Below are 14,312 nucleotides of genomic sequence, written 5' to 3'. Positions count from 1 at the left end.
AGGGAAGGGGAGCGAGGGGAAATGGCAGAGCAGCAACTCTCGCCTATAGACAAAGACCAGACGCAGCCAGCTCCAGCAGGGAGAGTGGTCAACATAACACTTCACTAAACAATTTTAGATCTGCTATATCAGTTTGTTCCGTCCTTTTCCCTCTGGCACCGTGCTGGGATCATGCTGGAATGCAATCATTTGGTTTATAAACAAGATATGATGGAAAGTCATCATAAAAGCAATCCTTTTTTTGGGGGGGGGGGGGCAGTAAACAAGGTGAAACTTGGTTCATTTTCGTTGCACTAATAAAAAGCCATTTCCAGCTGCAACAGGCAGGTTTCAGGGAAAACTTCAGATCAGCGGACTGTAGGCTTCCTATGGTGCATCGCGATTTTAGTATCATCCAGGTCCATAAGAGACAGGCATTTTGCAGGAGGTTGGGTACACAGGAATCAGTCCAATAATAGGCAGAGGTATCAATAAGAGCAGGCTAGAGGCAAAATCACTAGGAAGGTAAAGATATTTTCAAAAGTGTCGGAGCACTGATTCCCACTGTTTCGAGACAAACTGGAAGATACATCAGGGATACACAGAGACTATAACAAAGCTGTGACACATTAGGGCAGGTGCAGATGATAAAGGAGGTGGAAAACACAAGAGGAAGTGAAGTGACCGATGACGAGACAAGATGTGAGTTTCAAAATAAATCAGGAAATGAGACAGCATGAGGGATTTAAAAAAAAAAAAAAGTAACTGAACATAAGCAGAGCCGGTACACGACCAGAATGAAACAGAAAGTCCAATAACAGTAAATCAGAAGTCCACAAAGAAATAACAAAGTCCACAGCTGATAAACATCCTTTCAAGAGTTCTTTAAGAGGGCAGAATCATGACATTTAGCATCTGAAGAGCCTCAGGAGTTGGAGGTGATGACTATTTGACATTCATTAGGGCCGCCCTAAGCACGACTCTAAGTGAAGAGAGCAACTGTCTGGTGAAACATTGTGAACTCAATAAAGTATATATGTCAGCGTTCATTCAGCTTGTTTTGGTGCCAGGTGGCCAAAAATCAACCGCCTTTAACAAGGCTGTGGCACCAGCGCCTCTTGTCAAGTTTTCAGGCAGAAACTCCTCAAGAGGGAAAATTACAGAATAGTCACAACGATGGCTTATCTTATGAAATTAATTATGGCTTTGTTTTTCTTCCCAGTAAGCCTTCTCTTGTGATGCGGCATGCACAATACCAAGGAACCGGCTCACCTAAATGGAATGCATCCACCGTCAGTGTTATAAATTACACCCATGCTTTTCCTGCTGTGACATGTCAAAGGTCTCTATCCTCCTGGCTTAATAAGGAACACCACAAAAGCCCATAAAAAAATTGATTGATTAGTGCAGCGAGTGTGTGAAACAGATACAGAGCAGCAAGAGTATCTCTCAGTAGCTGGTAAAGTATCAACACTGTGACCAGTTAGCCCCGGCTTCACAGAAGTAACTCTACTTTCTAGTAGGACGACGTGAATGTGGGGATAAGCACTGTTGACAACAGCTGAACTCAATCGAATGCACGAACTCTGGCACAACTAACTGAGCCCGCACATACTTCCAGAGAGTCATAAAGTTTATAAAGCATGACACAGGATCTGTCTCCCTTTTGAATCCGGGAAAAGAGAGTCCTGCCCTGTACGAGTGGCGATTACTATAAGTATCAAATATCTTTCAGATCTGATCATGTGTTCCACACTGATGTCACACATGTTTTGTCTCACACCTCCAAAGTGGTAAAACCCTCACCACCGAGAGTCTGCGAGGCATGCGAGGCGTGCGCATTCGTACCTTTGAAGATGCGGCCAAGTGATAATTGCCTTGGATTTCGGGGCCTCTCTGCACTGCTTGCCAAACCGTAAATAAAGTGAGACTGTGATTGCAGACACACTGTTTTTGATTAAACTCTTCGCACAACTGGGAGGAGATCGCTCTGAAACACTGTCTTAATCTACATTAGACAGAAACAATTAAATGTTGATGTGGCCCAGTAGCACTTCTCCAGCGACCACAGTGAATGTGACTCTGCTCGGGCGGCAATCAACGCATTCGGAGGGCAAAAATCTCATTTCAACAGCCGTGACTGCAATGGGAAGAACCTCTCGAGATCAACAAATGTGCAAGTTTGCAGTTTTCACAGTCTTACAGGCAAACTACTGAGTACACAAATAGCTGTTCCTTGTGAAATAGATACAAACAGAACAAACAGTGCAGATAAAAACGACAGCTGTGAAGCGGAAATCATCATTTTCTGCAGAGTACATACCATTCCCGCCCAGGAGATTTGGGGAAAGTTTTGCGAGGACACAGTAGCCTTGCCCCTATTTGGCAGCCCCCGTCCTCGTATTGTGTCCTGCCGAGAGGGACACCCACTGTACAAGTCTCGGGGAACAGCAGACTTCAATTACATCACAGACTTGGCAGGGATTCAGTGTGTATGCTAAGGGCTTAAATCTTGAGCCATGCAGGATTTGTCAATGGAGGTGGCTGGAATGTCTGGTATGGCTGGTGGTACCACCGGCTCACAAACCAGAACAATCTGCTGTTTGTTAATCCTGCAAGGAACAATCGGGCCTTCATTGTTCCAAATTGAATTATTTAGGTTGCGTTACCAAAGCAACCAAAAAAGAGAAACACACGGTGACAACGAACATCCCAAACTGTGACAGTGATACCAATAATCGTTTTGTAAAGACGTGACGTCTGCCGTCGACTTCTCGAAAACAATTCGAGCGTTTCCACTCTGCCCATAATGTCTGATGAGGCCCTTTGGTTCTTCATTGTCTGATGACGCTTTTACCGAAATCACTATGAGTCAGAGGTTTTGTTTAGTTTAGCTTTTTTTCAAAAATGAACATCACGTTTGGATTTGTTCTTCTTTTTTTTTCGTGTGTGCACGTCATTTCTCTGCAGTGTATCAATATGCACCTGATTGACACACACCACTTGGTACGACATGTCTAGACTGACCCGTGCGATGTGTCATTTAATGATAAATCATATAAAAACAGCTTTGACGTTAGTTCCCAAAATGTGAGGTGATGACATTACATATTTGTTAGTTTATAGCGGGTTTTCATTGTAGAGCATCAGAGAGAAGAATGTTTGATTTTTATTTGTTGGTTTTTCTTCCCAACAAATTACAGCTCTTATCACACATCTGCAACAAATTTCACACAGCCAAAAAGAGTCATACAGATTCCTTGTTGCAGTGCGGAGTGGCCTTTGGGAGTCTCTGTTGAGAGGCCTGAGTAAACACTGTTGCTATGCAATGAAAAGAACTGAAAAATAAAAAATCCTCATTTCTTGTGCAGGTCCAGCTATTCAGCTACGTATGTGCAACATTATCATACAGCCTTACATCAAATTCAGCATGTGTAAGTCAGACTGACCTGCACTCTCTGCATGCCGCCTGATACTGTGACACTATTTTCATGTTAGCATTAAATGTGCTTGGAGACAATATAATCTTACTTGATTATTTCACATAAACAATAGTTAAGCATCCTGTTCGAAATTGATTTAGTCCCTCGTCAGGATGCAGCGTCACGTTACCGTACAGTACTTTTCCACAAAGACGTTTTTCATCTTTTTGTTGGACAAGTCAGTCTTGAGGAATTTGCCAAAGGAAGAGCAAATGTCTGATGAAAGAGCGGCTGGCCTTTTGTCATTATTTACTGATTACTGGAACCGCTTCTCCTCAAGTCCAGTTACGTACCAAAACTTCTGTGCGAGGGATTGTCAAGAGTTCACGGTGTTCCACACCAGGAGTGATAGCGTGATTGCTTTTCGTGCGGGATTATAGAGTTTTTGATAGCAGCTTGAAAAAATGTATGACTTTGCATAATAGATCTGACAACAGGTCTTACATCACTTTACATGCGACACTAGTTAACTTCAAACACTACCCAGGAGGAAAGAATGTGTCATATTTTACTTTTTAAGAGGCTGTAATCAATTTTTTTTATTTATGACTGCTTGTTTATGAAGAAGGACGCAGGTGGTGGTGAACGCCCTGGGAGTTTTCACCTGACTCTGCAGTGACCCTCGGCCCTATGGTGCATTTTAGTGTCTGTTGTCTCATTGTTCTGGTTTTCTGACCCAACTTACTGTACAGAAGAGAGAAATTTGAGCCTCCGAAAGGGGGCTCAAATGTACTGATACAAGTTCCAGCTAATCCTTTTTTTGTTCAGTTGGTACAGTACAAGATAGGGATAACGGAATACCTGTGTACAAATCCTTTTTATTTTGTGAGTAAAGCAAATGTTCAAATTCAAACTCCATGTTTTGACTGCATGGGTAATTCACCTTACAGTGGCACACTCGGCAGTAGAGGTTATTCGGTTTCATATACGCAGGTTTTTTCATTATACTGGATCAAGTTTAGCGTAAATTGACCATTTCTTCAGTTGGGAAAAAAACTTTCCAGGTGGGACGTGACATCGAGCATTCTGTCCAAAGTGAACCGCTGAATTAGGTGCCCATTTTTGAAATATGTGCAGCAAAATTTTACACCGAGTCAACGCAGCAAATTTCATGTTGAAGAAAGAGGCTTTCTTTTCCTCACCAGCTGTGGCTGCTCTCGTTGGCAGCACGTGTCTTCTCGAGAAGAATCCTGGCCACGACACAAACAGTCTCTCCAGCTGAAGTTTGAACTATGGGGCCGTGATAAATGAGCGACAAGTCCTGTAATTCACTCTCTCTCTCTCTCTCTCTCTCTCGTGGGTCTTTAAAAGACTGGTGGTACTCTTTCCACCCAGACAGTTGGCTGGTAGCTGATGTTGTCACAAAATGTTCTTAACGCGGTGTTCAGCTGAGGATGACAAGAGTTGAATAATCATTCTGAGGATCACAGTTAAATCCAAAGGAACAAAATGTCAGAGATTTTTTTTTTCTTCTATTTTTTCACGGTGAAAAGACTAACAGGTTGCTATTTGTGAATAAGTCTAAAAGTCTGCCTGAAAGCCAGACGGTTGACTCAAAGCCCAGTGAGAAAACCTGACTTGATATACACAGCTTTAAAGCTGTCTTGTTTAAATTATGTGAAGCTGGATGAAAACAAAGCAACTGTGTTTATGTGAAGATTCTCTTCATTCATAACTGTGGTCTACCACAGCATTCCTGCCACAGATATCATTTTAGTCATACCTGCCTCCATGCAGAAGCCGCAGGAGCACATAGACACCCCAGAAATCATTCCATTGTACAGATGACTATTCCATTCAGCCACTCGAGAAATGGTACAAAGTTGAAAACTGCTAGTATTTGAGTGAAGGAAAGTGAACAACACAAAAGGTAATAATTTCAGCTCTGATTCCTCACAGTGAAGATCCAAAAATAAAGCTGCCGTTCCACACGGAAAGATATAGGTGGATTTTTTCCCCCTAAAAGATGGATTTATGGAATTGAGGATTCTGTAATTATAGCTCCATAAAGGAGGGATTTGTGGAAAAATAAATCCTGGTGGCCTGATACAGCTTGATGGTGCTTTTTTTTTTTATTCCCGTTGTGTGGCACACTAATAAATGTCAAGGAGGATATGCTATTTGAAAGCCACTATGCTATTTGTGGGCAAATAAAACCATTGTATGGAATCCAAATGATTCCATATGTTGCTATCAAAACATTTGTTCTTTTTTGGCTGAATTTTTTTCCAAGTGAAGAAATGAGGGAACCAAAGATGTGCGTAGCTGTACTTTGGCCAGGGTTGGGTAGTAAAGGATTACATGTAATCTGGATTATGCAATCAGATTACAAAGAAGAAGTAACTATAATCAGACCAGACATATGAAAAAATGTGTAATCAGATATTAGTTTCATCCTCAATGATTACTTGATGACATATTGTCTATGGCAATGGCAATTTTAAAATCAAGATTTAAAAAAATTATATATATATAATATATATATATATATATATATATATATATATGATAAAACCAATGCTGAATATGATAAATGCATTTTATTTGCATTGAAAATGTTTTTCTATGAAGAGATTTAAAGATAACATTTGTGAAACTTTTGTGGTTGTGACATTAGTGTTTTTGCGTATTATTTCTACTTATTAATGTGACTCTGGCTCGATGAAGTTGTGCTAGGTGAAATATTGGGGGTCACCAAAGTCATTAGGAATCTTTTTTTGGGCATTACTATATGTCTTACCACAATTCGTAGCAAACCATTCAGACCTTGTTAAGATACCCCAGTTTGTACTGAATGGATTAACATTGCCATCTCCAGAACACGTGCCATAAAGAAATGACTTATGTATAAATCAGTTATCTATAATATCAGTAGTGCAGTGTATGCTGTAAGATACAGATCAGCTTTGCATGAGTCATCTGTCCCTTTGGGTGGCAGTATTTACCTTCAGAGCTGAAGCCATTGCTCTTTTCTTACAGTAAAGGTTATTCTAAATATCCTGCAAATGAGGTAATGACCTAATATTTTTTTTTTGAAGTTGGTAAATCAATGTCTATTATTAGTATCAAAATTTACTTTCAGGCCCTTTGAGGATCAAGTATTTTGCTACTGAATAGACAGTTAATCCTGAAGGTATTATGGACTTTGTTTTGATTTCAAAGGTGAATATTTCATGTGGAGTATTGAGTAACCCGTGCCTCATTGACATTTTTATTCCTGTAATACAACACTATTATATTATGTGATAGAAAATCCAGGAAAACCAACGTGACAGGCTGCAAATTCTCAAGTGAATAGAACGCTTTCATTTATTCCTTTTACAGTGTCACATGACTCCAGCAACAAAGTTCATTTCTAAAACTGGCTTTTGCACAGTTGACATAATATGTTTTCTCGTTCACTCTTCATGTGATTAATGTGGATATGTGAATAAAATATACTCCTTTTCAGAGACATACACTGTTGTGCTTGTGCCAGCAGGTAATATAAGGATATAATGGTGGTCCATTATATAAAAGTTTGAAACTAATATTTAACTAGCCTGCTTGTTGCCATTTTCATCATCTGATGTTTTTGATGTTTGTCTTTTTTAAAAAAAAATCTGTAGCAAAATAATGCTTTCCTGCACCGTTTCCGGTCTGTTTACCGTTACTGTGTTTACTCACTACTTCATTCAGAGTTTTGTCACGAGTGTGCGCAGGAAAATGTCCAAAACGGGACATTTTCAACACAGATGAAGAAGTACTGAGCGCTGCTGTGTCCCACTTTGTTCAGCGTCATCGAAATTTAATAGCGTACTAAGTTTTAATGGGTTTCCGAACTGTCCCGACCCGTGAATATGATGGCTGGTAAACATACGCCGGGGTCATTGCTCCATCACCTCTGAAACGAAGGTCTGCAGCAGACACTCAGTTACCGATCAGCTAACGAAAGACGGCCATTGTTGAACCAGACCGGAAACAGTTGAGCAGTACTAAAGTGGAACCCAGACATGGATGTGCAAGTAGCCCATTTGCCTAATAAACACCATCCATCATCAATCAGTAGTCTTTTCCATTAATTCCACCTAAAACACCCAGAGAAAATATAAATATAAGTGTTATTTCAACATACTGTGAGTATTTTTTTCAGGAAACAAGGATATGTGCCAAGTGGAGTCGAGTTTCATTGAAAGAGTCCGTGGAAATTCTCCTCAAAACGGAGAGTGATTAAGCTTTTGCGGTTGTCTGATGTTCTTCCCCTGTCTGTTTACATTGATGTTTTCTCGCTAGACGCAAGTTGATGACTGGAACATTTTATCAAATTCAGATGCTTTTGATGGTTTTCCTCTCATTGTTAATATAACAAATGTTGTCATCCTCTGGAGGAAAGGGTCACAACAAAGGCCTGTGCACGCACGCACACACACACACACACACACACACACACACACACACACACTCAACAAACCTCACTCATTTTAGGAGGAACTGCCCATAACATCTTTGCTGAAGGAATATTTTGAATCTTTGATCAAAAAATATAAATTTGCAGGCCATAAAACTTGAAACAATGTTTCGTAGAGCTGTGAGAAACTTGTATGTGGGTCCTTTCACATTATGAATGCAAATTTTATCCATTGTTTGTATAGAACTGTTGATTAGTGCAGCTTTAATTTTGTGGTTTAATGCTTTAATAATGCAAATCGTTAAAGACACATGAGGTTGGTGACACTACCGTTGCTGATATTTGTTATACTAAAATGTCTGTTAAGGACAGAACCAGGCAAAGGGCAACATGCCGTCCATGTAAAGGATTTGTTGTTTTCTTAGTAAGAAATGGAATAACTGGTGAGTAGCCATCAAACTGTTATTGAGACAGCAGAAGGAGAGCGATCCATCATTTCCCTTGGTTTGGTTGCAGGACACGACTCGTCTTTTATCGAGGTCCTTTTGTAGGAGCCACAAAATGAAGCAGACCCGCTTTGGTATGAACGAGGCCGAATGGTGACTTCAAGCAAAACTCACAAACAACCACTGTGAAGTAATCTGCCGACCTCAGACATGACGTGTTCGAGACAACCTGGCCATTGAGAAGGCCTCAAATGTTTATTAATGAGCCATTTAGACTCACCACAGTTATGTTGCTGGATGCTCACAAAGACATGATCTAATTTTTTAACCTTCTCGGGCCCACCAGATTACAGCCTCGCTCTCCTCCGCGCAGCCTGCAGATCACTTTGTAATGTCATCTAAGAGGGTATTGTCACAGATGTTAATCGTCATGGCGAGTCCGGAGTATCTGAGAGCGAGGACGAGGTCCCGTTCACCGAGTTCTCTGCATGCTGAGGAAGTTGTGTTGGAAATATTAACATGGTGGCCGGGCCAAACGCAAGTGAAAATCATTAACGGCCCAATACCCGGCGTTTGTGGTATGGATATCTCTTTCTCCGGGTCTCAAGAGCGAGATCAACACAAAGGCAGCGGAGCTATCGCAGCACTAAGTGACTTAGCAGAAGGAAATCGGTTGTCTCATGTCTACAGAGAGGTTTGTGCAGAGGTATGCTCGCAAGTTTTCCATGATTGCATGTTCAAATCACAATAAATATCCCTCTCTGTTGAGCTGCTGAGCCCGAGGTAAAATGTTCTGTTGAGTGGCCAGATGCAATTGCCATTTGGAGAGCCTGGCAAGGTGCTTACTGGGTAGAATACCTGCAGTGGTGTGTGCTGCTCGCGCCACTAGAGGAGGTTGACGGCTGCAGACTTGAGAGCCTTGAATCATTCTGAACCTGAATTTATAAGAGAAGACTACTTACTGGAAGCTCACCTTTTAGCCTCTTGGTGTAGGTGAACTGCTACTGAGTTTACATTTTCTATATATTACCCCTGCCGTCTCCATGTTCTCATGTTGAATTTTCCTGACCATAAAAGAACTGTGCCGTGAACCCGGCCCCGTACGGGAAATGATATCATCGTAATAAAGACGGAAACGAGGTCCGAAAATGTCTCGCAGCGCTCCTGAAATTCTTTTCTCCGTAGATAACTGGCAGTGCAGACAGACACCACATGGATATGTGTTTGTTGGGCTGTAATACCGACACAAATGCAGCGGGAAGCGGGACGGTAAATTCTTGCTGTTTCATGATGCGACTTTGTAACGAGCAGATCAGACAAAAACACACGCTTTTCCTCAATTTATAAAACAGACTCAGAAGAGCCACTCGGTCAATGAAACCAAAGAGAAGAGCTGGATGCAGGAGACGGCTCAGCGTGTTAATCCCGCTTGAGTAGACTTTTGGCTGTTAGGTTGCCTATTACTACGGAGCTATAACCACAATCAGCTTTTCCATGTGGTGGACATTCCATGCCACATCTGTTTCCAATATATCCACATGTCCAGCTGTTTCAGACCTATAGGCTACCAGTCTTTTCCCAGCCAGTCCACTGCGACTATTAATGCGAATGGCATCAGCACTGTTTGTCACATGTCACATGCACTGCTGTGTTGGGATTTTTAAAGTAAAAATGAGCAATGAGACACTCTTTGATCTCTTTGAGATTGCTGCGCGAACTGATGCATGTGGCTGTTTTCGCATTCATCTCCCGAAGCTGGACGGTAATGTGCACACATTTGCCATTTTTTTGCGACTGTCAGTCCTGCATGTTTCCATTGAAAGGTTTTGGTAAGTGGCTGTGCACCGCTCTTTATCGGAGGTGGGGATATTAACCAAATGTACATTTGCCAAACCAACCAGTTAATCATTATCCTTGAAGTTTTTTTCTCTTGTTAAATCTAAACATACCGTTTTGATTAAGCAAACATTTTGCCTTTGCGTCATTTCCAAGTACAAGTGAAACAACCTTTACAGCATTGGCGGGTGATCTTCAGCCTCAGAGGGCAGTAGTGAGACCTGTACAGTTTGGTTCACCATGATAAGAGTATATTTTTAACAAACCACCGTCAGTCCTGTCAGAGTCTTGTTTCACATCAGCGGCCTTCTGTCAGGACCCCAGAGGAGCGTTTCTGATGATGCCTCACACTCTTGACTTTGCCAGCCTTTGCTTAAGATAGACACCATGAATATAAATCAGATTTTCAGCACCCATGTACATGAAATGCCCTGTCGGTTCACTTCGCTGTCAGCACACAATGCAATCGAGAATGAAATCAAATTGCTCACTTCACATCCTTCGTTGCGCAGTAGACATTTCCTGTCCGCCTGGTTAATGTTTACCTTTGTGTAATGTGTGTTTTACTCTCTCAATTACCAAATTTATCTTTGCGCTGGCTGTCAAGCAACTATTCCCACCCTTCATTGACCCACAATAGCCCTTTGCCATTAACTCGCCCATCATCATCTCGAGAGTTCACACGGTGATAGAGTCTGGACTCGTCTGACCCTGATTCTCATTCGGACTTTGGAACCGTGTCAAGCTTCCCTGGTGGGGAACACATCGGACTGGAAAGACCCTTCCCGAAGTGCCGAGGAGGGACCGCAGCCAGTTGTTCTTTAGCACTTTATTTGTCTTTTCTTAGGCAATCTTCTACATATTCCTTGACTTTTCCCCACGTTTGTGGCATTTGGTTGTTTAAGCTAAGACTAATTACCAAAAAAAAAGTGTCTGCCCAGCAGACAAGGGGCTGTTTTAAATCATCTGGTGGTTAAACTAAATCACACGTCTCAGTCCAGGGACTCGAGCCCTGATTTACAGTAGTAGAAGACTACTTGGCTGGTGTGCATCCAACGGCTTCAGTCAATAAGGCTCAGATCTGCTTCCAGCACGGCCTCACCAATGTTAAACTGTTCCACAGATCAGAAGCACGGTCCTGCTCTCAGCAGATAAATTTGGCCCCCCGGAGCAGTTTCAGCATTGTTTTTAGTCGACAGCTGATGCTCCCGGGTCGCGTTCTCTTGTGTGTTTAGAACGTGCCCTTCAATCAAAGGGGTCAGTCTCCCATGATGGTCCCTCAGGCCAGAAGCATGCCGCAGCTTCCACCATCCACGGCCGGTGCAGATGGTGAAGTCGCACTTCTCGCAATTTTCACCTTGAGAGGCTCGAGCTGTCGTCCCGCGCTCATGTTTAGCTGCAAATCCAGTGAATTTCTAATGATGTTGCAAAGATAAAAAACGACACAGAGAAAAACACATATTATTTATGCCGTACAATTTTTTTTCCAAAATCCATTTTGGACAATGCTTGAGCTTATATATTAACCAGTCAGGTGGACAATAGATTTAAAAAGGTTTTTCCACTGGAGAGAGATTTCAAAAATAAAACAGAAGAACTGTTAAACTGCTGTTGTGTCAGCAGTTTAGAATTTGAATTCCAGACAAGGACAGCTCCCAGAAGAGTGGGAATTTCCAGCCTGGAAACTACTTGTTTCTGACTTGTGAAATTGCTTGTAAATTTGGGAAAATGGACAATATCACCGCTTTCATATTCCTCCGTCAGCTCCTACAGTGCACAGATTAAAAAAAAACTGTTCACACATTGAAACACCTCAAAAGCCAGGAGCGAGCTTTACATAACAAATTGAGAAGTGTTGAGTAGAATGATATAAAAGCCATATAGTGGTGCTTGACAATTATAACGGAAAGATACTAAATGTGGTTGAGACTTCCATATGCCTCGACCACAATTATAGGTTTTCAAACATTCTTTCAGTTCATGCCCCAGATATGCAATCCAGGCTCTTGTCATGTATCCTAACAAGCTACTGTATGTTTCCCCCCCCCCCCCAAATATTCATTCCTCTGCTCCAAATACTGTCTTAAGTATATTTCCACTGGTCCATTTACTATGTACAAAGACGCTAATGTGTTTTGATCCTTTGAAGATGGTTAACTTGGTCTTTTGTGCTGCGTTCACATAACTCTGCAGGAGAGGTAGTGACACCGCTAATAAGTTTTTTACAATAGTGAATCAATCCACTTAACTCCTCATGTTGAAGGATGAGGCTGGTGTTGTTTTACTCTTTTTCTACTCCAAAACCAAAAATGTGTTTGTTCCTCAGTACAGTCCAACTTCCCTACCGTGTCTGCAGGCCAAAGCCCATTTGTTCCTGCTGACAAAGTAAATCTTTAAAGAGCTACATATAACTTTTTATATTCAAAAAAGCCGAATATCTTTCTTAATCAGGTGCACTATAGTTTTTTTTAGCAAAGATTACTCAGACTTCGGGTAATAAGGCATTTGTTGGGTACTATAGTTCAGCTGTGGATGAATACAGTCTAGTGTGTATCTGCTCCATCACTGCCGGGCAGTGTATGTATGACTGACGGTATAATAATAAATAAATCACAGTGTGTGTTTATAGTAGTTGAAAGAACATGTCACACAGACGCAGTGCAACACGTTGGTTCACAGATGCGTGTTTTTGCAACAGAAGAACAAGGTATTTAGTATGGTCAGTTGTCAGCACAATACAATGTTTCCAGGACTGTTTCGTGATTGCTGTCCTTAGTGGCACTTAAGTCGGAGCTTGTCCAGCAACGGTTACCGTCATCCAAATCGGATGTCCAAAACGCCAATAATTCCCCCTTTGGGAAAACTAAAGGACAAAAGTCACATCCCCATATTTCTGCAATTGCATAAAAATATCATTGAGTTTTGACCACAAGTCCCTAATGAAACGCCCCCCCCCCCCCCAAAAAAAAAAATATTATATTGGAAACTGAGCAACACTGCCCTTTGAGACATCAAATTTGAGACATCAAAGCAACAGATTTTTAAGATTAAGTTATACTCACTTGGGAGTCTTTTTCTCTCTTACACACATTACAACACTGCTCAAATTCTTCGAAGATGGCTGTGTGTTTTAAACAATTTTCTCACATTTTCCAGAGTGGACTTCAAACTCATCTTCCTTTAGATAAGCGAAGCCAAACGTCACACATCTGTCGGATGTGTTGCTTGGTGTTATAGAAGAAACTTTTGGACAGGATAAAAGATCGGTTATTGTCTTAGAGGTCATACCAGCAGATGATAAAGTGATTCATGCGCTGATGGGGAATGTAAAGGGACATTTATTTGTCACTGCAGACAGTTAGCAGTGTGATGCCTTCATCAGAACGCAGTCCTGCTGGAGAGCTGACATTCCTGTGTGTCTCTAAGATCCATGTTCAGTCTGACAGGATCTGCACACAAGGCAGTACTCTGCCTTGGGAAGGTCAAAACTCTTTTAGTTTTAAGGTCCCTTTTATTTTATAAAGTGATCATGGTCAGAAGAGGAGGTTCTCAGAAACAGAATCCCTCCGGTGATGTGGGATTCTGGGTAAACCTACCTTTTTTTGTATGGAGAGTGACATCAAAAGAACCATTTATTTAACTGCATGCTCAAAGTCTAAAAAGGGTCTACCTGCATGATTCCTCGTTTAACTCATCTTTCTAATATTCGACTGTTATGTCGGTCTGCAAAATCTATCTAAAGTTAAAGCACTTGCAAGAACTTGCTCCGCAATGTTGCAGAGAGATGTTTGAGGTTTCAGTGATGGTTTTGATCATTCTCTTGTTCTCTGTAACTGCATTTTTGAAAAGTGATTCATAAAGCAGTTTGTCTCATAATATTGTTCTTTTTTCCCCCCGAAAACACTGACCTAGATGAATACATTATGTTAACAAACAGTTTAAGATGTCTATCGTAAAAAGTGTAAAAAAAAATTAGAGAGTCAAAATCATTGGATTCTGGAAAGAGGTCCTCATCTGTAGATGAAACCAGCTCTGCCTACACGGTGGGCCACACTGGGAGACATCGCCACTCCCCTCAGGCGCCCATTCAACCGGAGGGTCTGTCAGGCGTGCATTTTTCCGCAACACAACCTGAGACGGACTGCGTGCCGTGTGACCGGTCAACAAAGGCGCGAGACAGAT

The 14,312-nt window shown here is 41.6% G+C and overlaps 2 protein-coding genes across 2 annotated transcripts in view; one reads left to right on the top strand and one right to left on the bottom strand.

Moving 5' to 3' along the window:
• Positions 1-2,418, bottom strand: part of LOC118286581 (KATNB1-like protein 1) — a 33,023-nt gene extending 30,605 nt beyond the window's left edge. Inside the window, exon 1 of the mRNA XM_035611114.2 lies at positions 2,303-2,418. The gene's annotated coding sequence lies outside the window, so the exon portion shown is untranslated. The remainder of the gene's footprint in view (positions 1-2,302) is intronic.
• The window catches only part of LOC118286576 (thrombospondin-1), a 47,681-nt gene that overhangs the window by 8,349 nt on the left and 25,020 nt on the right, over positions 1-14,312 (top strand). The gene's annotated exons all lie outside the window — the stretch shown is intronic.

This window comes from Scophthalmus maximus, chromosome 15, assembly GCF_022379125.1.
Source record: "Scophthalmus maximus strain ysfricsl-2021 chromosome 15, ASM2237912v1, whole genome shotgun sequence".
In the NCBI taxonomy this organism is placed as follows: Eukaryota; Metazoa; Chordata; class Actinopteri; order Pleuronectiformes; family Scophthalmidae; genus Scophthalmus; species Scophthalmus maximus.
The sequence above is the reverse complement of the archived record's forward strand: the minus strand, read 5'-3'. Positions and strand labels throughout refer to the sequence as shown.